This window comes from Protopterus annectens, chromosome 15.part0 (genome assembly GCF_019279795.1).
Source record: "Protopterus annectens isolate FY-2018-M chromosome 15.part0, PAN1.0, whole genome shotgun sequence".
NCBI lineage: Eukaryota > Metazoa > Chordata > Ceratodontiformes > Protopteridae > Protopterus > Protopterus annectens.
The window spans coordinates 528,249,619-528,272,498 of NC_056749.1; the positions used below are offsets into that span (position 1 = coordinate 528,249,619).

The 22,880-nt window shown below is 44.7% G+C and overlaps 1 protein-coding gene across 1 annotated transcript in view; it reads left to right on the top strand.

Annotated features, from left to right (window-relative positions):
* Window positions 1–22,880, top strand: part of CUL4B (cullin 4B) — a 3,236,793-nt gene that overhangs the window by 253,445 nt on the left and 2,960,468 nt on the right. The gene's annotated exons all lie outside the window — the stretch shown is intronic.

Sequence of the window (22,880 nt, forward strand, 5' to 3'; positions counted from 1 at the left end):
GATGGATTTTTATTGACAATTATGCCACTAACTTTCATTTCTTGTTGCTGTATTTAAAATATTGACAATTATGTATAACTTTTATGGGGTAATGTCAGAAGTAAGTACGCAAAGAAAACTGGAGACAGATAGGACTACAGTCTATAACTGCATGATTGATGATGCAGATGATGGATTTTATTCATGTTGGCATATAACTGCATGTTTCATAACTAAGTAAAATATTTCAGAGCTTTGTAAAGTATTTTCTACTTTACTTTGTCATTGAAACAGAGGTAGACAATGTGAATTTAGCTTAATTGGTTACTTGCATAAGCTGTAACCTTTATTTGTACAGTAGTCTTTCATTTTATTTGTACAGCAGTATTATCTGCAAAGGTACAAGTTTATTCTCTCACAGTAATCTTTGCAGTGCTAGAATCTAGAAGAGCACATAAGCCTTTGATGTTCCAGTGTTCCAGGTGTTTGTGTCTCTCTCAGCTTTGTTTTAATTATATGAACCCATTAAGAATCAAGCTAATGTCTTGATGCATTTGAATCCTTTTAAAATGTGGCTGTGGCATGTGTTGTGGGAATGCATGCCTAGACGCAGACAGTATTCATCCTGCACTGAATGTCATGGGCATCTCCCCTTATCACACTGATGTTGATGTGACACAAGCTCCCCTCAGGCATCCCTAAAGGTTACTGTAGCAGGAAATGGTCCTTCATTTTTCCTTTGAAAAGACATATTTGAGCCTCCGATGCTCACTTCTGGCCTCTACTGATTTGATCCATTTACACCAGGCTGCTAATGCAGCCTTAATCTTTAGCATCTGGTCAGACATCTTCATAGTCTTTTACCAGTAATGCATGACATCTGTATGTAATAGTTCATCAGTAAGTTGCTGCCCATCACCCCAGCCTTACTTTCACTGTGACTGCAGTTCTGTTTATTCATAATGCATTCAATAATTTATGCAGTTCATTTATTCTGTGTATTCTTATTCATGTACTGTTTCTTCCCATGGTACTAGTTGCAAGACCGATGATCATCGTTTTTCACTGTTGCATTCTTAACCAATGGATTATCTGGCTCCCGGTAGCCCTCAATCGGCCAGAATACCAAAGGTAAGTAAATATGACATCGGCTGTCATCGGTTGTAAAGGACGTCTGAACGTCCGATATAAAAGGAGGCAGCCGACGTCACTTCCTCAGTCTTCCTTGCAGCGGAGCCTGAAGCAGAAGCAATTTTGCACAAGTGCCGGTCAGCCATTTACCTTTTTGGTTTCTGACTACAGAGTTGAAGTCAACTACAGCTAAGTACCCCGTTGGGGATCCTCCTTTCTTGCCTTAACGAATGTCAGAAAAAGTTAATAATTGTCTTGCCTGTGGAAAGCAGATTCCCCATTGAGATTTTCATTCCTATTGTATTATTTGTTTAGGCCTTGACCACGACATTCCTAATTGTGATCTCTGTGCTTCCTTTAATCCACGTACTATTCGTCGCCGGGCTAAGCTTTTAGCTAAGCATTTTGGAGTGTGGCCTAAGTTTGTCGGTATGGCGTCCGCTGGTCTTCAGGCTTCAGATATTCCTAAGGATAAGGACTGCGACAGGCTTCAGAGGGTCAAGTCTTCCAATGATGTTAAGTTGGTTGTCAGCCCTGCAGTAGCCAGTGAGGCGCCTTTGCAGACCCCTGCTGTCTGCGGATTTTCAACCGCATGCCTCGGTTCAGACCATTTGAGTCCCCCAGGCCTCCGGCTTCCATTTTGCCTTTGGACCTTCCGCCTCTTTAGCTGGATCTGGAGCCGCTAAACTCGCACTGGTTTCCGAGGCCTTCGTTCTTCATTCTGACAGCATGCTCATACTGATGACCTGTACCGCTTGTTTGGTGGTGGCCAAGCCTCCCGAGTCCTTCAGACCTGCAAGTAAATCCTCCAGTCATAAGCCTGTGAAGAAACAGGCTCCAGCTTCCTCACGTTCCCCTCAATCTCAAATGGTTAAAATGGCTAATGACCTTTTGACTCTTATTCGGGGTTTACAGCCTCCTACTTCAAAAAGGGGTAGGGATGTCTCTCCAGAAGTTTTATCTTATTCAGGTTCTGATACGTCTAGCATTTCTGCTGATGAAGAGGAAGTTTCTCAGGTTTTTTTTCTCCTTTTGAGGATTCAGATGCAGAGGAATCCATTCCCTCTGCTTCTCCTCCAGAGGATTTCTCTTTTAGTGATACTTTGAATACTCTTCGGGAGCATTTTAAATGGGAAAGTCAGGATTATCCCCAATCTAAGAAAAGGATCGGGGCATTTTTGGGTTTGCCTCAGCATAAGCCTCTGGCTACTTCTCCAGTGTTGGAAGTGGTTGATGATGTTTTTCTGGAAAATTCCTTGACTCCGAATTCTGTTCCTCCTGCTCTCATGAAACCTGACAGGTACTATAGAGTCCCCGATTCTCATTTGTTTCTTTTTAGGAATCCGCTAGCTGACCCAGAGGTTATTTCTCAAGGCCCTAAAGGAGTTAACGTCACTGTTACCAAAAATCCTGTTCCTTCCAACAGGGAATGTAGGAACCTAGATAGGTCGGGTAAAAAAGTTTATACCTCTGCCACTCTTGCTATTAGGTCAACTAATTGCCTTTTTCATATGCTTAAGTATCAGCAGCACACCTTGGAGGCTATTAAGTCAAAGATTGCAAGTGTCTCTCTTTTGGCAGAGAGTAAGGATATGCAGGATTTGCTGAATTCTGCCAGTCTTGTCAATAAACATTCATTACATTGTGGTTTTGACATTCTAGAAGCTTCCTGTAGGGCAACAGCTACTTGGATCTGTTATCAGAAGGCATGCTTGGTTCAGGGAACAGCCCCTTCCAGAGCCTGTCAAGTCTAAGCTTTTAGATGCACCTTTACACAAGGACAGTCTTTTTGGCAGCAAAGCGGAGGACGTGCCCAAAAAGATGGAGGATAAGGTCAAGTCTGTGCAAATAGTTAGACTTTCTACAAGTTCAGCCTCCTCGCTTCAGCAGGAATCACCCTTCTAAGAGTTGGATTTTTCCTGATACCAGCAGACAGAACCATTCTAGGACTAGAGGTTATAAATCTTCTAGGGGGCAGGTGGCTTACCCCTCAAAGGTCTAAGCGATGGCATGCTTCCACTTCTAAGGCGGGAAGTTCTAAGCCTACATCTCAGTCCAAGCATTCTCAATGACTCTGTCCAACTTCTGCCTGTTCCTGCTTGCCCAGAGTTTCCTTTAGGGGGAAGGTTGGCCATTTTTTGCAAATGTCTGGGCCACCATCACAGACAACAAATGGGTACTCAGAACTGTATCCCTAGGGCACAGGTTTTCTTTCCACACCTTTCCGGTGCCCAGAGGATTCTTGGACACTCCTCCAAACCAAAGGGCAGAAGTAGAAAAGCAAATTTTGTCTGTGTTACATCTGGGGGCAATAGAATCAGTTCCTGGCATCCAATCCTAGATCTATCCATTCTGAACTCTTTCTTGGTAATTCCAAAGTTCAAAATGCTCACTCTGCTTCAGTTGCTACCAATGTTAGACAAGGACTCCTGGCTGGTAACTTTGGATCTCAAAGAAGCTTATCTGCACATCCCTATCCGGGAAAGTTGCAAGCAATACCTTTGTTTCAGAGTGGGCAAGCAACATTATCAATTCTCTGTGCTGCCCTTTGTGAAAACTTTGGGAGAAGTAGATAAGCCAAAGTGCCTGGCTCCAGTCATTGCTTTTTGCAGGCAGAAGAAAATTCAGATTTATCCATACTTGGACGACTGTCTAATTCAAGCAAATTCTCAGGAACAGCTGTTAAAGGATCTGGAATTTGTAAAGACTCTCCTCTCTTCCATGGGTTACACTCTCAACGAGGAAAAATCAAAAATGGTTCCAACCAAGGAGATAACATTCCTGGGAGCGAGTCTGAACACAGCCGCCCAGATGATATATCTCACCCAGGAGAAGCAAGCAATTCTTTCAATTTACTTCAAGGATTTGGTAAGCCTGTTCCAGCTCTCTGCAAGGAGATACCTGCAAGCTCTGGGATACATGGCCTCTTGCATTCTCATGATTCCATATGCAAGACTGCATATGAGGAAATTGCAATGGTACCTCAAGAACCTTTGGTGTCCACACATACAGGATCTGGATATGGTAATTCCTCTGCTTCCATGTCTGCAGACAGAGATGTTCATCGTGCAGAAAGCTGCAGTCATAACAGATGGGTTCTCCTGCCGTCAGGCGGGTCCTCTGTCGGCCGAATTCCAAAGTCTAGGTCCGGCGTCGGTTGTCATTGCTTCTTCCCTGACGTCAGTGCGACAGGGGGTATAAAGGAACCAGCAGACGCGATTTTCTTCAGTCTTTTTTGCCGCGCGGTGCCTGAAGCAGAAGCAGTTCACAAGTGCCTGTCGGCCAGCTCCTGAAATTACGAAAATTTTGAAACCGAAGTCTTCTTGAAAGCTAAATACCCCGTTGGGGAAACTTTTCTTGCCTCAGACCGATGTCAGACAAAGTTAATAATTGTATTTCATGTGGGAAGTAAATACCGGATAAGGATTTCCATTCCCTCTGTATACCTTGTTTAGGCCCAGACCACGACGTCTCGGTCTGTCGTTTTTGTGCTACATTCAACAAACGCACCATTAAGCGTCGGGCAGAGTTCGCCCAGCATTATTTTGGAAAAACATTTAACTATATTATGTCGTCGGATACTCCGACTCCAGTTTTGTCTAAAAAATGCAAAGATAAGGACCGACACACGAGGTTCGTGGCCTCTACCGACACCAGTCCACGGCCTCAACCGACACCACGCCAAAGCCGACTACACGTGGTCCGGTTCTCAGCGAGGCGCCTACGCAGCCCCTGACTACTGACGACACTTCATTGGCGGTGTCTCCTGTGCCCGAGGTCGCAGGCTCCTCGGCCCACACCCCGACTACAGATACCGAAGCCACTCTTGGTATTGAACCTCAAAATGTGGACAGGTCTACCTCCACTCAAGGTGTCTTCAGACCTTCCTCTTCTTTTTCCATCAAGGCTTTCACTAAGTCTAAAGCAGCCATGCATTCTAAGAGACAAGCTACACAGGGCCCATCTCCAGGCCCCATGCCTAAAAAACAGATGCTTAAAATGGCTGAGGATTTAATTACTCTTATCAGGGGTTCACAACCCCCACCGGACAAAAGGCCCAGAGTGGAGGAAGAATCCCCCTCCTCTGATCAGGGCTCCATTATTTCAGAGCACTCTGATGATCAGGAACATTCTTACTCCCCTTTTGAAGACTCTGATGCAGAGGAGTCCATTCCTTCTGTATCCCCCCCCAGAGGATTACTCATTTGGGGAAACTTTGCATACCTTAAGGGAACACTTCCACTGGGAAGGCCAAGATTATTCAGATTCCAAGAAAAGGCTTAGGGAATTTCTCTTGCTACCTCAGCACAGGCCTCTGGCTATACCTCCTGTCTTGGACATCCTAGATGATGTTTACCGGAGGCCTGCCTTAACCCGATTCTCTGCCTCCAGCCCCAGTCAAGCCTGACAGGTACTACAGGGTTCCTGACTCACACCAATTTCTATACAAAAGCCATGCTGCTGACCCAGAAACCATCTCACAGGGCCCCAAGGGAATTAAGGCCTCCACTGCTAAAAACCCATTACCTTCCGAGAGATTCCAGATCCTTAGAAAGGTGGGGAAAAAGGTATATACCTCGGCTACCTTAACCATGAGGGCCTTAAACTGTCAGTTCCATATGCTAAAATACCAACAGTTTTTGTTATCACAATTGAAAAGTAAAATGTCACAACCTGAACAACCAGACTTGAAGGAGTTGCAGGATTTGATGCATAGTGCAGAACAAGTGGGTAAGCATACCTTACAATGTGGTTTTGATGCTCTAGAGGCCTCATGTAGAGCTGCTGTTACAGGATCAGTCATACGTAGACATGCCTGGCTCAAGGAACAAACCTTGCCTGATCATGTCAAAGCTAAATTACTAGATGCCCTCTACAAAAGGATGTATTATTTGGTGCTAATGCTGAGGAGGTATTAAGGAAAATGGAGGAAAAGGCTAAATCAATGCAAACTGTGAAAGATTTTCTACAGGTACAACCCCCACGCTTCAGTAGAAATTGGCCTTCCAAAATTGGTCCTTTCCAGCCACGGACAGACCCCAAAGAGGTAGATACAGGCGCCCGAGGGGCAGAGGACAATCCCAAGGATCGTTTAGAGGCAGACAATGGCAAGCTCCTACACAAAGAGGTGGTGAGGATAACTCGCAATCATTCAGAAAGCAAGCCCAATGACTTTCCCCTTTGCATGCCAAGCAAGACTCAAATGGCAGCCCCCTTAGGAGGAAAACTGGCATTATTTTCAAAAAATTGGCATATTGTCAAAAATGACAAATGGATCCTGGACATTATAAACAGAGGCTACAGATTCCATTTTCACACCCTTCCAAAAATGAGGGGCATGCCAAACCTGCCACACAATCAAAGGGCAGAGGCACAAAGGCAAATTACAGATCTCATAGACATGAAATTTATTCAAGAGGTACCTATGCACGAACAAGGTCAAGGTTTTTATTCCAGACTATTCCTGGTACCAAGGAAGGGAAAAGATTGGAGACCTATTTTGGACCTATCCATCTTAAACACATTTCTACTGCATCAAAATTCAAGATGTTCACTCTACAGCAGCTTCTTCCCATGCTGGGCAAGGAGTCTTGGCTGGTAACATTGGACCTCAAGGAGGCATACCTGCATGTCCCAATCAGACAAAATTGCAGAAGATACCTCAGATTTCTTGCAGGTTCAACCCATTATCAATTCTCTGCATTGCCGTTTGGCTTATCTACTGCGCCCAGAGTATTCACGAAATGCCTAGCATCAGTAATTGCCTACTGCAGACTTCAAGGGATACAAATATACCCCTATTTGGACGACTGCCTGATCCAAGCGGACAGCAAGCACATTCTTCTAAAACATCTGGCTTATGTAATAATGTTGTTGAACTCTCTGGGATACACAGTCAACAAAAAGAAATCAAGGCTAATACCCTCTCGGAAGATAATTTTCCTGGGTGCCAACTTGGACACAAACACCCAGATGGCTTACCTCACGCCAGAGAAGCAGGGCAACTAACTCAATACTTCAGAGCACTAGCAAATTGCACCAGGCTGACTGCAAGGAAAATCCTGCAGGCTCTGGGATTCATGGCATCTTGCATCTTACTAATCCCATGTGCAAAGCTGCATATGAGGAAACTTCAATGGTACCTGAAAAACCTATGGTCTCAACACAGCCACAGTTTGGAAACAATAATACCACTAATTCCATGTCTACAAAAGGAATTTCTGTGGTGGGCTCAAGCATGCCAAACAAACACAGGTCTTCCATTCAGCAAGCCTCAAGCAAATCAAGTCATCACAACAGACTACGCCTGGGGGCGCACATGACAGATCGGTGCATTCAGGGCAAATGGTCCCAAAAAGAAAAGCACCTTCACATCAATCAAAAGGAAATGCTAGCAGTAATAAATGCTATTATAGCTTTCAAAGACCTTCTGCAACCAGGTCAACTATTGATAAGGACGGACAACACCACAGTTATGTGGTACATAAACAAACAGGGAGGAACACATTCATACCCCCTATGCAGACTGGCCATGTCACTTTGGAACATGGCCATGGACTTACAAATCGAACTACAGGCACAGTACTTGCCAGGCAAGGAAAACATGCTGGCAGACAACCTAAGCAGAAATATGACAAATCCACACGAATGGAAGTTGCATCCAAAAGTTTTTACAGAAATAATCCAAGCATGGGGAAGGCCAGACATAGATCTCTTTGCCTCCCACAAAAATCACCAGTTGACAAAATTCTGCTCAAGGATTTTCCATCCAAAGGCCTGGAGAGTGGACGCTCTCTTTCAGTTGGACATCAATGACAGTTTATGCCTTCCCACCTCTTCCTCTGCTGCCCAAAGTTCTATTGAAAACCAGAGCAGACAGACCAAAGATGATTCTCATTGCTCCAGACTGGCCAAGACAACACTGGTACCCACTCCTGAGGAGCCTGACACATTCCCCACCATGGACCCTGCCTCTAATGCCTCTTCTCCTGACTCAGCACAGCTTCAAAACTCTTCACAGCCAGCTAAAAACACTCAATCTAGCCGCATGGAAGATTCCTTAGCATCACAACAGACCCTACTCTCCAAGGAGGTGCAGGATGTCATTTTGGAGGCCAGAAGGCCGTCAACTAGAAAAGCTTACTCCGCAAAAAGGAAACGGTTTTGTGTCTGGAATGAGAAAGGGCCAGGATCCTGGAAAACTGAATTTACCTCAAATACTACAGTATCTAGCTGAGCTGCTAAGCAGTGGACTTTCATTCTCCTCCATCAAAATCCATGCCTCAGCCATTTCTGCAGAATACAACACTGATCCACCCTTATTCTCTCACCCTCTCTTAAGACAGTTCCTCAGAGGGGCTAAGAATCTAAGACCCCCAAGGAAACAGCCAATACCTGCTTGGGATCTCAAGTTTCATTCTGGAAAAACTGACCTTGCCTCCCTTTGAGCCAGCTGCCTCATCAGATTTGCAATATTTGTCCTGGAAAACAGCTTTCCTTCTGGCTATTACCTCAGCTCGTAGAGTTTCAGAACTACAAGCTCTCATGGCTGTGCAGCCTTTTATCATCTTCCATCAGGACAGAGTCTCCTTACGAACCAACCCATCCTTTATGCCTAAAGTGGTATCCAGGATAGCTTTGAATCAGGCCATACACTTACCTACCTTTTATCCTAATCCTCAAAACAAAGGGGAGAGATTACTACATTCCTTGGACATCCACAGACAACTGCGTTATTATTTGGACAGAACAAAGCCTTTCAGAAAATCAGAACAGCTCTTTGTGTCCTATGCTGTAGGAGCTCAAGGAAAGCCAATTTCCAAACAGACAATCTCAAAATGGATAGCCCACTGCATACGCTTTTGCTATTCTTTTCATGGCAAAACTGTACCTACAGGCATCAGATCTCACTCCACAAGGGCCACAGCTACCTCTGCAGCTTTCCTCAGAGGGGTTCCTACCAAAGATATTTTGGAAGCAGCCACTTGGAGTTCTGTGCATACCTTCTCCAAGCACCACCACCTACCATTATACTCCAAAACTAGAGCAGGCTTTGCCACTGCAGTCTTGCAGGGCATCCTGGCTCCTCCTAGTTCCTCCTAGTGCCTACCACCCCTTTCTTAGCTTTGGGATTCTACCCATCTGTTATGACTGCAGCTGTATGCACGATGAACATAGTACAGTTTTGTACCTACCATAAATGTAGATGTTCGAGTGCTAATACAGCTGCAGTCCAGGTTTCCCTCCCTCCTTCCCCTCTTGGGACAGGCCTATTGGCTAACACCTCCTCATACAACCTGTTTGGGGTATTCTTTTATGGTGTATTTGCTTGCAACTACTGTATTTTGATTATATTGCATTGCTTTATTACACAAATTTATGTATTGCCTTCCTCCTGGGGGCACCTGACATCTGGGGCAAGAAAAACTGAAGAAAATGGCGTCGGCTGGTTCCTTTATACCCCTGTTGCACTGACGTCAGGGAAGAAGCGACGACAACCGACGCCGAACCTAGACTTTGGAATTCGGCCGACCGAGGACCCGCCTGACGGTAGGAGAACCCATCTGTTATGACTGCAGCTGTATTAGCACTCTAACATCTACATTTATTGTAGGTACAAAACTGTACTTTTCTGTGGTGGGTGACAGCCTGCCTACAAAACATGCCTTTTTGCCCACCTCCTGCCATTCAAGTTCTTACCACAGACACATCGGACTATGCCTGGGGAGCTCACCTGGATGGCAGATGTATACAGGGACGTTGGAAGGCCCAGCAGATGCACTTGCACATAAACCTGAAGGAGTTGATAGCAGTTCAGCAGGCCTTACAGCTTTCAAGCATCTTTTTTCTCCAGGAACTCTGCTTGTCAGAACAGACAACACCACAGTCATGTGGTACATCAACAAACAGGGAGGGACTCATTCTTACCCACTGTGCCGACAGAGCATGATTCTCTGGTCCACAGCAGGATCCTTGGGCCTGCATCTCCTAGCTCAGTTTCTTCCAGGGAAACTCAATGTTTTGGCAGACCAGTTGAGCAGACAGACCCTGGATCCTCACGAGTGGCAACTGAACAGAGCAGTCTTTTACAGCATCATTCATCATTGGGGTACTCCTCGGGTGGATCTTTTTTCTCCTCCCCAGACATCCACTGTCTACCACTTTTTTGCACCAGACAGTGTCACAGCAAGGCCTGGAGAGTGGATGCTCTGTCCTTCCCTTGGACGCTGCTGTCAGTTTATGCCTTTCCTCCTCTTCTTCCCAGAATATTACTGAAGATCTGGGACGAAAGACCAAGGACCATTCTCATAGCTCCAGACTGGCCCAGACAGCATTGGTATCCACTGCTTTGCAGTCTCTCCCTATTTCCTCCTTGGCATCTTCCTTTGAAACCAGTTATTTTGGTTCAGGAAGGGGGAAACATTCTACATCCTCCTCTTCAGTGTCTCCATTTGGCAGCATGGCTTATTGCATGAATCAATCCATTTCTTCTTCCCTTTCCCAGCAAGTGGTTAACGTACTTCGGGAGGCCAGGATGCCTAGCACTAGGAAGACCTACGCTGGCAAATGGGAAAGATTCTCTCATTGGATGCAGGCTACAGGGGAATCTTCTTCTCAGCCTACTCTTCCTGTGATCCTGGAATACTTGGCTGATTTGCTTCAAGGTGGTCTTTTTTTTTCCTCTGTCAAGATCCATGCTTAAGCCATTTCTGCATTGTTCTTTTGAGCAACCCATTTTCTCTCATCCCCTGATGAAAATGTTTCTCAGAGGTGCTTGCAACTTAAAACCTCCCAGAAGGGCACCTACTCTGGCCTGGGGTTTTAATTTTGTTTTAGAGAAACTCACTATTCCTCCTTTTGAGCCAGCAGCCAATGCAGATTTAAAGTTTCTCTCTTAGTAAACTGCCTTCCTCTTGGCTGTAACTTCAGCAAGAAGAGTTTCGGAGCTGCAAGCTTTGGCTGTGGTGCCTTTTTTTATCTTCCATGCAGATCGTGTCTCTCTGAGAACCAATCCCACTTTTATGCCTAAGGTAGTTTCTAGCCTGACTCTTAATCAGTCCATACACCTTCCTACTTTATTTCATAATCTTTGAAATAGAGGTGAAAGGATCCTGCATTCTCTTGATGTGCACAGACAGCTTTTTAGCAGGTGTTCTTCCTGTTTCACTGTTGCAGTCTTCACATTAGGGTTATCTACTTGCAGCAGCCCTCAGTTGGCCTGATTAACAAAGTCTTGGGTCCTATGTCGGTTGCAGTCTCTTCTTCCGTGACGTCAGGTAGTCAGGGGTATAAACCATGCAGCCGATGCCATTACATCAGTCTTTCTTGCTGTGCGATGTTCACAAGTGGCAGTCGGCAGACTCCTGAAATTTACATTTTTGAGTTTCAGAACCGAAGTCTTCAACTAAAGGTAAGTACCCCATTGGGGAAACGTTTTCTTGCTCTAAACCGATGTCAGTAAAAGTAAATAATTGCATTTCTTGTGGAAAGCAAATACCTCATAAAGATTTTCATTTGTACTTTATTCCTTGCCTAGGCCCTGACCACGACTTACCTCGCTGTCAGTTTTGTGCCTTATTTAAACAACAAACTGTCCTTCGTCCATATATTTTCGCTTCTAAATATTTTGGTGCTTGGTTCAATTATCCAGATATGTCTTCGGTAAGCCATCCGACTACCGACATTCCAAAAAAACGCAAAGATAAAGACAGAGACAAGCCGCCTAGGTCCAAAGCTGTTGACGACGCTTCTCCTAAGCCAGTCGCCAGTACTCAGTGAGGTGCTTTCGCAGCCCCTGATACTTCAGATTCGCAGGTCTCTACTGAGACCCATTCAGAGTCCGGTATGCCGCGCGATGCTTCAACTGTGGAACCTGCGGATGTCTCTACCTTGGATGGGTCCTGAGCCACTGTGCAGACACCGGCTTCTGAGGGTGTATTCAGGCCTACTGACTTGCATATCAAACTGACGCAATCTTCTTCTTCAAGGCCTAAAACTCGAACCATGCCTAGAAAATCGATGCCCAGACCACATGGTCAGGCCTCTATGCCTAAAAAACAAAGGATAAGAATGGCTGAAGACCTTATTACTTTAATCAGCGGAAGCAGCCTTCCCGCTCTAAGAGACCTACGACGGAGTTTGCTTATGATACTTCTGACCAGGATTCTGAAATTTCTGTTTCCTCTCATGACCAGGATTTACCTTTGTCTACTTATGAGGATTCTGATGCTAAGGACTCTATTCCCTCTGCCCCCCCCCCAGAGGATTTCTCTTTTGGTGAAACCTTGCATACTCTTATGGAGCATTTTCGTTGTAAAGTCAGGATTACTCTTATTCTAAAAAGAGACTTAGGGATTTCTTACTCCTGCCCCAGCACAGGCCTATCCCTCCTGTACTAGATATTGTTGATGATGCCTTTTCAGAATCTAGCTTGGCCCCTGACTCTCTACCTTCTGCTCCCAGAAAACCTGATACATATTACAGGGATGTTCTTCGTGTTTCACTGTTGCAGTCATTACATTTGGGTAGTCTGCTGACAGGTTGCCCTCAGTCGTCCTGAATTCCAGAGTCTTGGGTCCTGCGCCGGTTGGTGTCTTCTCTTCCATGACGTCAGGTAGTCGGGTATCGAACATGCAGCCAACGCCATTTTCTTTAGTCTTTCTTGCCGCACGGTGCCCGAAGCATAAGCATTTCGCAAGTGCCTGTTGGCCGACTACTGAAATATTCGTGTTTGAGTTTCAGAACCGAAGTCTTCACTAAAGTGAAGTACCCCGTTGGGGAAACTTTTTTCTTGCTTTTTTCAGATATCAGATATCAGAAAAAGTTAATAATTGTATTACTTGTGGAAAGCAAATACCTCATAAGGATTTCCATTTATACTGTATTCCTTGCCTAGGCCCTGATCACAGCGTGCCTGGCTGTCTGTTTTGTGCTAGATTTAACCAATGCACTATTGCATTGCTAAGCGTCGGTATATTTTTGCATCAAATTATTTTGGAAACAGATTTAACTACCCAGAAATGTCGTCAGATAGCAATCCGACTACCGGAGTACATAAAGAGCGCAAAGAAGAGGACAAAGAAAGGCAGTTGAGATCCAAAACCGACGACAAAGCTTCTCCTAAGCCAGTCGCCGGTTCGCCGGAACTCAGTGAGGCGCTTTCGCAGCCCCTGATACCCGCTACCTATGAGTCGCAGGCCTCTACCGACACCCATGTGGAGTCCGGCATGGCGCAAGATACTCAAGGCATTGGACCGACAGATGTATCTCCCTCATATGGGTCTGGAGCCGCTGAGCAGGCACCGGCTTCTGAGGGTGTATTCAGACCTCAACATTTGTATATCAAACCTACGACAGCTGTAAAACCAAAAACAAAAGCAACTTCTAAGACTAAAAAAACGATGCATGAGCCACGTGCACAGGCCTCTATGCCTAAAAAACAGATGATCAAAATGGCTGAAGATCTTATTACCTTGATCAGGGATACCCATCCCCCTCCAGATAAGAGGCTTAGGCAAGACACTGACTATGAATCTTCAGATCAGGTTTCTATTTCTTCTGATTCCTCTTCTGATCAGGAATTATCTATTCCTCCCTATGAGGATTCTGATGCTGAGGAGTCTATTCCATCTGCATCTCCTTCTGAGGATTATTCATTTGGAGAAACATTGCATACTTTGAGGGAGCATTTTCACTGGGAGAGTCGAGACTTCTCAGAATCAAAAAAGAGGCTCAGGGATTTCCTCCTCCTCCCTCAGCACAGGCCTTTAGCCATTCCCCCTGTCCTAGACATTGTGGATGATGTGTTTTCGGAGTCAAGCTTGTCCCCTGACTCCTTACCTCTGGCTCCCATTAAGCCTGACAGATATTACAGGGTCCCTGACTCACATAAATTTTTATTTAGAAACCCTGCTGCTGATCCTGAAACTATTTCACAGGGTCCAAAGGGAGTTAAGGCGGCGACAGCAAAAAATCCTACTCCCTCTGACAGCGATTCAAGGGCCCTGGACAGATGGGGAAAAAAGGTTTATACATCTGCAACCTTGACAATCAGGGCCTTAAATTGTCAATTGTATATGTTTAAGTACCAACAACATGTTATGGGATTGCTGAAACAGAAAATGATGTTGATTTTAGAATGTGCAGAAAATAAAGAATTGCAGGAATTATTGCATGCAGCTGAACAAGTAGGAAAGCATACTTTGCAATGTGGGTTTGATTCCTTAGAGGCTTCCTGCAGGGCCACAGTTACTGGATCTGTGATTAGGAGGCATGCCTGGTTAAAGGAACAAAATTTGCCTGATCATGTTAAAGTTAAACTGCTAGATGCACCTTTACAGCATGATTCTCTGTTTGGTATTAAGGCAGAAGAGGTTTTAAAGAAAATGGAAGACATAGCTAAGTCTATGCAAACTGTTAAAGATTTTTTACAGGTGCAGCCACCAAGACTCAGTCGACACTGGCCTACAAAAAATTGGTCCTTTCCTGTGTCAGACAGAGCTCAAAGGGGCAAATCCAGACGCCCTAAGGGTTCCAGATACCAGGCGCAAGATTCATACAGGTCAAAGCAATGGGGCGCGTCCACCTCCAAATCTGGAGGAGATAAAGGGCAAACCTACAGAAAGCAATCCCAATGACTTCCCTCTGCCTATACCAAGCACTTATCTTTTGGCAGCACCCATAGGGGGAAAATTAGCACTTTTTGCTCAAAATTTTCAGCTAATAACCCAGGACAAGTGGGTACTAAACATCGTATCACAGGGATACAGATTCCATTTCCACACTCTGCCAATGGCAAATGGTTGGCCAGATCTGCCAAAAAATCAATGGGCAGAGGCACAGAAACAGGTTACGTCCCTCATGGATATGGGGGCCATTCAGATAGTACCAGAACAGGAAAAAGGACAAGGTTTTTACTCGACTGTTCTTGGTACCCAGAAAGGACAAGGCCTGGCGGCCAATACTGGATTTATAGATTTTGAACACATACCTGGACATTCTGAAATTTAAAATGCTGACTTTGCAGTAGCTTCTGCCCATGTTGGGCAAGAATGCTTGGCTGGTGACATTAGACCTAAAAGAGGCATACCTGCATGTCCCAATAAGACAATCGTGCAGAAGATACCTCAGATTCAAGGCTGGCTTAATGCATTACCAATTCTCTGCACTGCCCTTTGGCTTATCTACTGCGCCCAGGGTCTTTACAAAGTGCTTGGCACCAGTAATTGCATTTTGCAGACAAAGAAGTATACAAATATATCCTTACTTAGACGACTGTCTCATTCAAGCAGAGAAACAAGGACATTCTTCTTCGACATCTGGCGTTTGTGAAAAGGCTTCTAACATGCCTAGGGTACTCAATAAATGAAAAGAAATCACAACTGTTACCCTCTGAAAAGATTACATTCCTGGGTGCAAGCTTGAATACAACTGCCCAGATGGCTTACCTCACTCCAGACATGCAAAGGCAACTGACTTCTTACTTCAAACTGATAGCAACAAAGACCCAGTTATCTGCAAGACAAATTCTGCGGGCTCTGGGCTTCATGGCATCCTGCATCTTACTGATTCCATATGCAAGACTGCATATGAGGAAACTTCAGTGGTACCTAAAACGTTTATGGAGTCAACATTCTCACAGTCTGGAAGCAATGATTCCTCTCATACCCTGCCTACAACAGTAGTTTCTATGGTGGGCAAAGGCATGTCACCAAAACATGGGACGGCCCTTCACTCCCCCCCCTGCCAGCCAAACCTTAACAACAGACTCATCGGATTATGCCTGGGGTGCACACATGGCAGGAAGATGCATTCAGGGCATATGGACCCCAAAACAAATGGATCTGCATATCAACCAGAAAGAGATGCTAGCTGTTCAAAATGCCCTAACAACCTTCAAGTACTTACGTCATCCAGGACAGCTACTGATAAAGATGGACAACACCACAGACATGTGGTATATAAACAAGCAAGGAGGCACACAACGTACCCCCTTTGCAGATTAGCCATGGCACTGTGGGACGCAGCTTTGACCTACCAAATACATCTTCAAGCTCAATTCCTACCAGGAAAATAAAATACACTGGCAGACGATTTAAGCAGAAACCTTAAGGATCGTCACGAGTGGAAACTAAATCCACAAGTCTTCAGCATGATAACACAGAAATGGGGGAGCCCAGACATAGATCTATTTGCCTCTCCTCAAAATTATCAATTGAAAAGATCCTGCACAAGGACTTATCACAGACAAGCATGGAAAGTGGACGCCCTATCCTTCAGTTGGAAAAACCTATCAGTTTATGCCTTTCCTCCTCTGCCTGTCCTCCCCAGGGTCCTCCTAAAAGTCAGACAAGAGAAACCAAAGATGATACTAATTGCCCCGGACTGGCCCTGCCGGTACTGGTACCCAATCCTAAGAAACTTGTCTCAATACCCAGCTTGAACATTACCTCAAAGACCTCAACTACTGTTCCAGCAAAACAATCAGATCCTGCACAATCAACTACAGACACTGAACCTGGCAGCATGGCTGATCATGTAGGTATACAAACAACACCTCTCAGTAAAGCTGTGATTGATGTCATTTTGGAAGCCAGAAGGCCTAGTACTAGTACTAGAAAATCTTATGCTGACAAATGGAAGAGATTATGTGCTTGGAATCAAGCGCAAGGAACGGATACAGCAGAACCACATTTTCCTCAGATAATACAGTACTTAACTGAGATGCTTGACAAAGGCCTATCTTTCTCATCAAAACCCATGCCTCTGCCATTTCGGCTCATTACAATACAGAGCCACCTATCTTTTCTCATCCTTTACAAAAGCAGTATGTTAGAGGAGCCAAAAATTTAAGGCTTCCTAGAAGATCACCATTACCTGCATGGGACCTCAATTTTGTGTTGGAAAAGCTCACACTGCCTCCATTTGAACCAGCTGCTACCGCTGATATAAAGTTCTTATCATGGAAAACAGCTCTGCTACTAGCAGTTACTTCAGCAAGAAAAGTTTCAGAGCTACAGGCCCTTATGGATGTAGAGCCTATTATCATATTTTACCCAGACAGGGTGTCTCTGAGAACAAATCCTACTTTTATGCCTAAGGTGGTTTCCAGTGTGGCTCTTAACCAAACAATTCATTTGCCAACTTTTTTATCCAAATCCACTGAACAAAGAGGAGAGAATTCTGCACTCCTTGGACGTAGACAGACAGCTAAGATTCTACTTGAACAGGACTAAAGCTCTAAGAAAAGCTGAGCAATTACTAGTGTCATATGCTGCAGGATCAGAAGGAAAGGCTATTTCAAAGCAGACAATTTCAAAGTGGATAAGCCACTGCATCCGTTTCTGCTACTTACACCATGGTAAACCTCTGCCCAAGGGCATTAGGTCTTATTCCACCAGAGCTGCAGCTACTTCAGCAGCCTTTCTCAGAGGAGTACCAACCAAAGACATTCTAGAGGCTGCTACTTGGAGTTCTGTTCACACCTTTACAAAGCATTATCATTTGCCTCTCCACTCTTAAGTCCAGGGCAAGCTTTGCCACTGCAGTGCAGCAGGGCCTTATAGCCGCACATAATGCTGTTTAGCTCCAACCTCCCAACCATAGCTTTGGGATTCTACCCAAATGTAATGACTGCAACAGTGAAACACGAAGGACATAGTACAGTTGTGTACACTTACCATAAATGTAGATGTTTGAGTGTATTCACTGTTGCAGTCCAGGTTACCCTCCCGCCATCCCCCTGTCATTCTGGAGTTTCTTTCCTTCTCTATCTTCTACAACCAATGTGTGGTGTATTTGCTTGTAAATAAAGGTAAAATTTATATTGATGCATGTGTATATATGTGTATATATATATATATATATATATATATATATATATATATATATATATATATATGTTTTTTTTTTTTTTTTGCTACCTTTTTGGGGGCACCTGACATCGGGGGCAAGAAAAACTAAAGAAAATGGCGTCGGCTGCATGTTTTATACCCCTGATGAACCTGACGTCATGGAAGAGAAGACGGCAACCGACACAGGACCCAAGACTTTGGAATTCAGGCCGACTGAGGGCAACCTGCCAGCAGATTACCCAAATGTAATGACTGCAACAGTGAATACACTCGAACATCTACATTTATGGTAAGTGTACACAACTGTACTTTCCTGACTCTCACAAATTCCATTTCAAAAATCTTACTGCGGGATCATGAGACCATTTCACAGGAACCCAAGGGCATTAAAGCTACTACTGCCAAAAATCATACCCCCTCTGATAGAGATCCAGGGCGCTGGATAGATTGGGTAAGAAGGTATACACTTCTGCAAACTTTGCCATTAGAGCCTTAAACTGCCAGTTTCATATGTTAAAGTATCAGCAGCATATTATTGGATTGCTTAAACAGAAAATTATATTGATTCCTGATTGTGCTGAAAATAAGGATTTACAGGATTTAATGCATTCTGCTGAACAGGTTGGAAAACATACTTTGCAATGTGGTTTTGATTCATTAGAGGCATCTTGCAGGGCTGCTGTCACTGGGTCTGTACTTAGAAGGCATGCTTGGATTAAGGAGCAATCCTTGCCAGATCATGTTAAAGCTGAATTACTGGATGCTCCCTTAAATCAGGACCGCCTGTTTGGCAACAAAGCAGAAGTTGTTCTTAAAAAGATGGAGGAAAAGGCTTTTTCTATGCAAACTGTTAAAGTTTTCTTACATGTACAATCTCCAAGATTTAGTAGGCATTGGCCCTCTAAGAATTGATCCTTTCCTGCCTCTTCCAGGTCTTCTCAGTCCAAACCCAGATCCAGCAGAACACCCAGGCTTCAGTCCCAAGGTACGCACAGGGCTAAGCAGCGGGGGGCCCCTTCCAAATCTGAGAGTAGTAAAACTCCCCCCTATGGTAAACATTCTCAATGACTTAACTTTAAAACTTCCAAGCACTTCCCAACTGACTGCCCCTTTGGGGGAAAGATTACTCTACATGCAAAAAACTGGGAACTCTTTACCCAGGACAAATGGGTTTTAAATATAGTTTCCCAAGGATACAGATTTCACTTCCACACATTAACAACCACAAACGGTTGGCCAGATCTACCCCCAAATCAGTGGGCAGAGGCTCAAAAGTAAGTACTCGCTATTCAGTCTGTATCAGAAGAGGAAAAGGTACAAGGTTTCTACTCTTTTCCTGGTACCCAGAAAAAGACAACTCATGGTGTCCTATCCTGGACCTGTCTCCCTTGAAAACTTTTTTGGTGATTCCAAAATTCAAGATGCTAACTCTTCACCAGTTGCTTCGTATGCTAGGCAAAGATACCTGGTTGGCAACACTCAATTTAAAGGAAGCATACCTGCACATCCCAATCAGGGAATCTTGCAGAAGATACCTACTCTTCAAAGCTGGCTACATGCACAATCAGTTCTCTCCACTGCCCTTTGGTTTATCTACTGCGCCCAGGGTATTCACAAAGTGCCTAGCTGCAGTCATTGCATTTTGCAGGCAAAGAAATATTCAGATATACCCATACCTGGACGATTGTCTAATTCAGGCAGAAAGCCAGGACATACTTTTGAATAATCTGTCTTTTGTACAAAGGGTGCTAACTTGTCTGGGGTACACCATAAACGAAAAGAAATCACACCTGGTACCCTGGCAACAAATTATGTTCCTGGGAGCAAGCTTGATTACAACTTCCCAGATGGCTTTCCTCACGCCACAGGAACAAATTCATCTGATAACCTACTTCTAACTAGTGGCCACAAAAACCCTGCTCTCTGCAAGGCAAATACTGCAAGCCTTGGGGTCATGGCCTCCTGCATTCTTCTAATTCCATATGCAACACTGCATATGAAGAAACTACAGTGGTATCTAAAAAGCCTATGGTGTCAACATTCTCAGGATCAAGAAGCAATGATTCCTATCATACCTTGCCCACGGTTATAGTTCCTTTGGTGGGCAGAGGCCTGCCACCAAAACAAGGGACTACCATTCACTCTACCCCCTGCCGTCCAAACCCTAACAACAGACGCATCAGACTATGCATGGCGGGCTCACCTGGCAGGGAAGTGCATTCAGGGCAAATGGAACGCGAGTCAGATTCACCTGCATATTAATCAAAAAGAAATGTTAGCTGTATAGAATGCTCTGACAGCCTTCAAGGACCACATTCTTCCAGGACAGTAAATGGTAAAGATGAACAGCACCACTGTTATGTGGTACATAAACAAGTAGGGGGGTATCCATTCTTACCCACTCTGCAGACTAGCCATGGCACTGGGGAACACAGCTTTGAGCTACCAAGTGCATCTAAAGGCTCAATTTCTGCCAGGAAAACTACATACACTGGCAGACGGACTAAGCAGAAACCTCATGGACCCATACAAGTGGAAACTGGAACCAAAGACTTTCAACATGTTGACAAACCAATGGGGTAGTCCAGATATAGACCTGTTTGCCTCCCCCTTAACTACCAGTTGGACAAATTTTGCACAAGGGCTCCCCACAAACAAGCTTGGAAAGTGGATGCTCTGTCCTTCAGCTGTAAAAAAACTATCAATTTATGCCTTTTCTCCTCTACCTCTCCTCTCCAAAGTACTAATAAAGATCAAACAGGACAAACCAAGGACGATATTGATTGCACCAGACTGGCCACGCCAACACTGGTACCCCCTCTTGCGCAGTGTGTCACTGTTTGGCACCTGCCTCAGACCCCTACCCTGTTGTCTCAGCAGGAGAACCAGATACTGCACCCTCAGCTTCAAACCCTGAACTTAGCAGCCTGGCTAATTACCTAACCTCTCCTTTACCATCCCTCAGTAAACAAGTGATGGATATCATTTTAGAGGCAAGGAGGCCTAGTACTAGAAACTCTTATGCTGAAAAATGGAAAAGATTCTATGCCTGGGATCAATCTCAAGGGATGAGCACAGCAGCGCCCAACTTGCCTCAGATTCTTCAGTACTTAATTAAGATGCTTTACGAGGGCCTTTCCTTTTCCTCCATCAAAATTCACCCCTCAGCCATTTCAGCTCATTATAACAGTGAACCTCCCCTCTTCTCTCATCCACTGCTCAAGCAGTTCATCAGAGGGGCCAAAAATGTAAGACCACTCAGGAGAGCCCCAACTCCAGCCTGGGACCTTAACTTTGTATTGGAGAAACTCACTCTTCCTCCTTTCGAGCCAGCTGCTAGTGCAGATTTAAAATTCCTTTCTTGGAAAATAGCCTTCCTTTTAGCAATCACTTCAGCAAGAAGGGTATCTGAATTACAGGCCCTTGTGGCAGTGGAGCCTTTCATCATCTTTCATGCGGACAGGGTGTCCCTCAGAACCAATCCCTCCTTCATGCCCAAGGTGGTTTCCTGTGTGGCTCTTAATCAGTCCATTCATTTGCCAACCTTCTTTCCTAATCCACAGAACAAAGGGGAACGGATACTGCACTGCTTAGATGTGCACAGACAACTTAGGTTTTACTTGGACAGGACTAAACCTCAAAGAAAATCTGAATAACTGCTGGTGGCATTTGTTGCAGGGGCAGAGGGGAAGGCTAGTTCAAAGCAAGCCATTTCTAAATGGATAGGCAATTGCATTCATTTCTGCTATATAAGCACCAAGGAAAACCTATCCCATAGGGGATCCAGACCCCATTCAACCAGGGCTGCATCTACCTCTACAGCCTTTCTCAGAGGTGTCCCTACCAGGGACGTTTTAGAAGTTGCTACCTGGAGTTCTGTACACACTGTCACCAAGCATTACCATTTACAATTTTCTCTAAATCCAGAGCTGGCTTCGCCACTGCAGTCTTGCAGGGCCTTATAGCTGGTCCTAATGCTATCTAAATTCCTCCTCCCATCCTTAACTTTGGGAATCTACCCAAATGTGATGACTGCAACAGGGAAACACGAAGAACATAGTACAGTTGTGTACACTTACCATAAATGTAGGTGTTTGAATGTATTCGCTGTTGCAGTCCTGGTTACCCTCCCTCCAGCCCCCTGACTTCTTTTGGCTATACCTTTACTCTCCTTTACTATGTTTAAAAGCTTTTTGGTGTATTTGCTTTTTTGTTGGAGGTATAACCTTGTGTGTGTGTGTGTGTGTGTGTGTGTGTGTGTGTGTGTGTGTGTGTGTGTGTGTGTGTGTGTGTGTGTGTGTGTGTACATTTATTTTATTGCTTCCCATTAAGGGGGCACCTGACATCTGGGGCAAGAAAAACTGATGTAATGGTGTCGGCTGCATGTTTTATACCCCTGACTACCTGACTCACGGAAGAAGCGACAACAACTGACGCAGGACCCAAGACTTTGTTAATCAGGCCGACTCAGGGCTACTGCAAGCAGATAACTCTAATGTGATGACTGCAACAGTGAATACACTCGAACATCTACATTTATGGTAAGTGTACACAACTGTACTTTTTACTTGGACAGGACTAAAGACCTTTGGAAATCAGCACAGCTATTGGTCAGTTTTGTCCCTGGAGCTCAGGGCTAAGCTATCTCTAAGCAAACCATTTCTAAATGGATTGCATGTTGTATTACTGTCCGTTATTCCTTTCATGGCAAGGTTCCTCCTCAAGGGGTTAGGACCCACTCCACAAAAGCAGCTTCCACTTCTGCAGCCTTTTTAAGGGGGGTGTCCCTACTAAAGAAATTTTAGGGCTGCCACATGGTCTTCTGTTCACACTTTCAGAAAGCGTTATAATTTGCCTTTGTTTTCTAGGGTCAAGGCAGGGTTTGCCACTGCTGTTCATCAGAGCATTCTCTCCAAT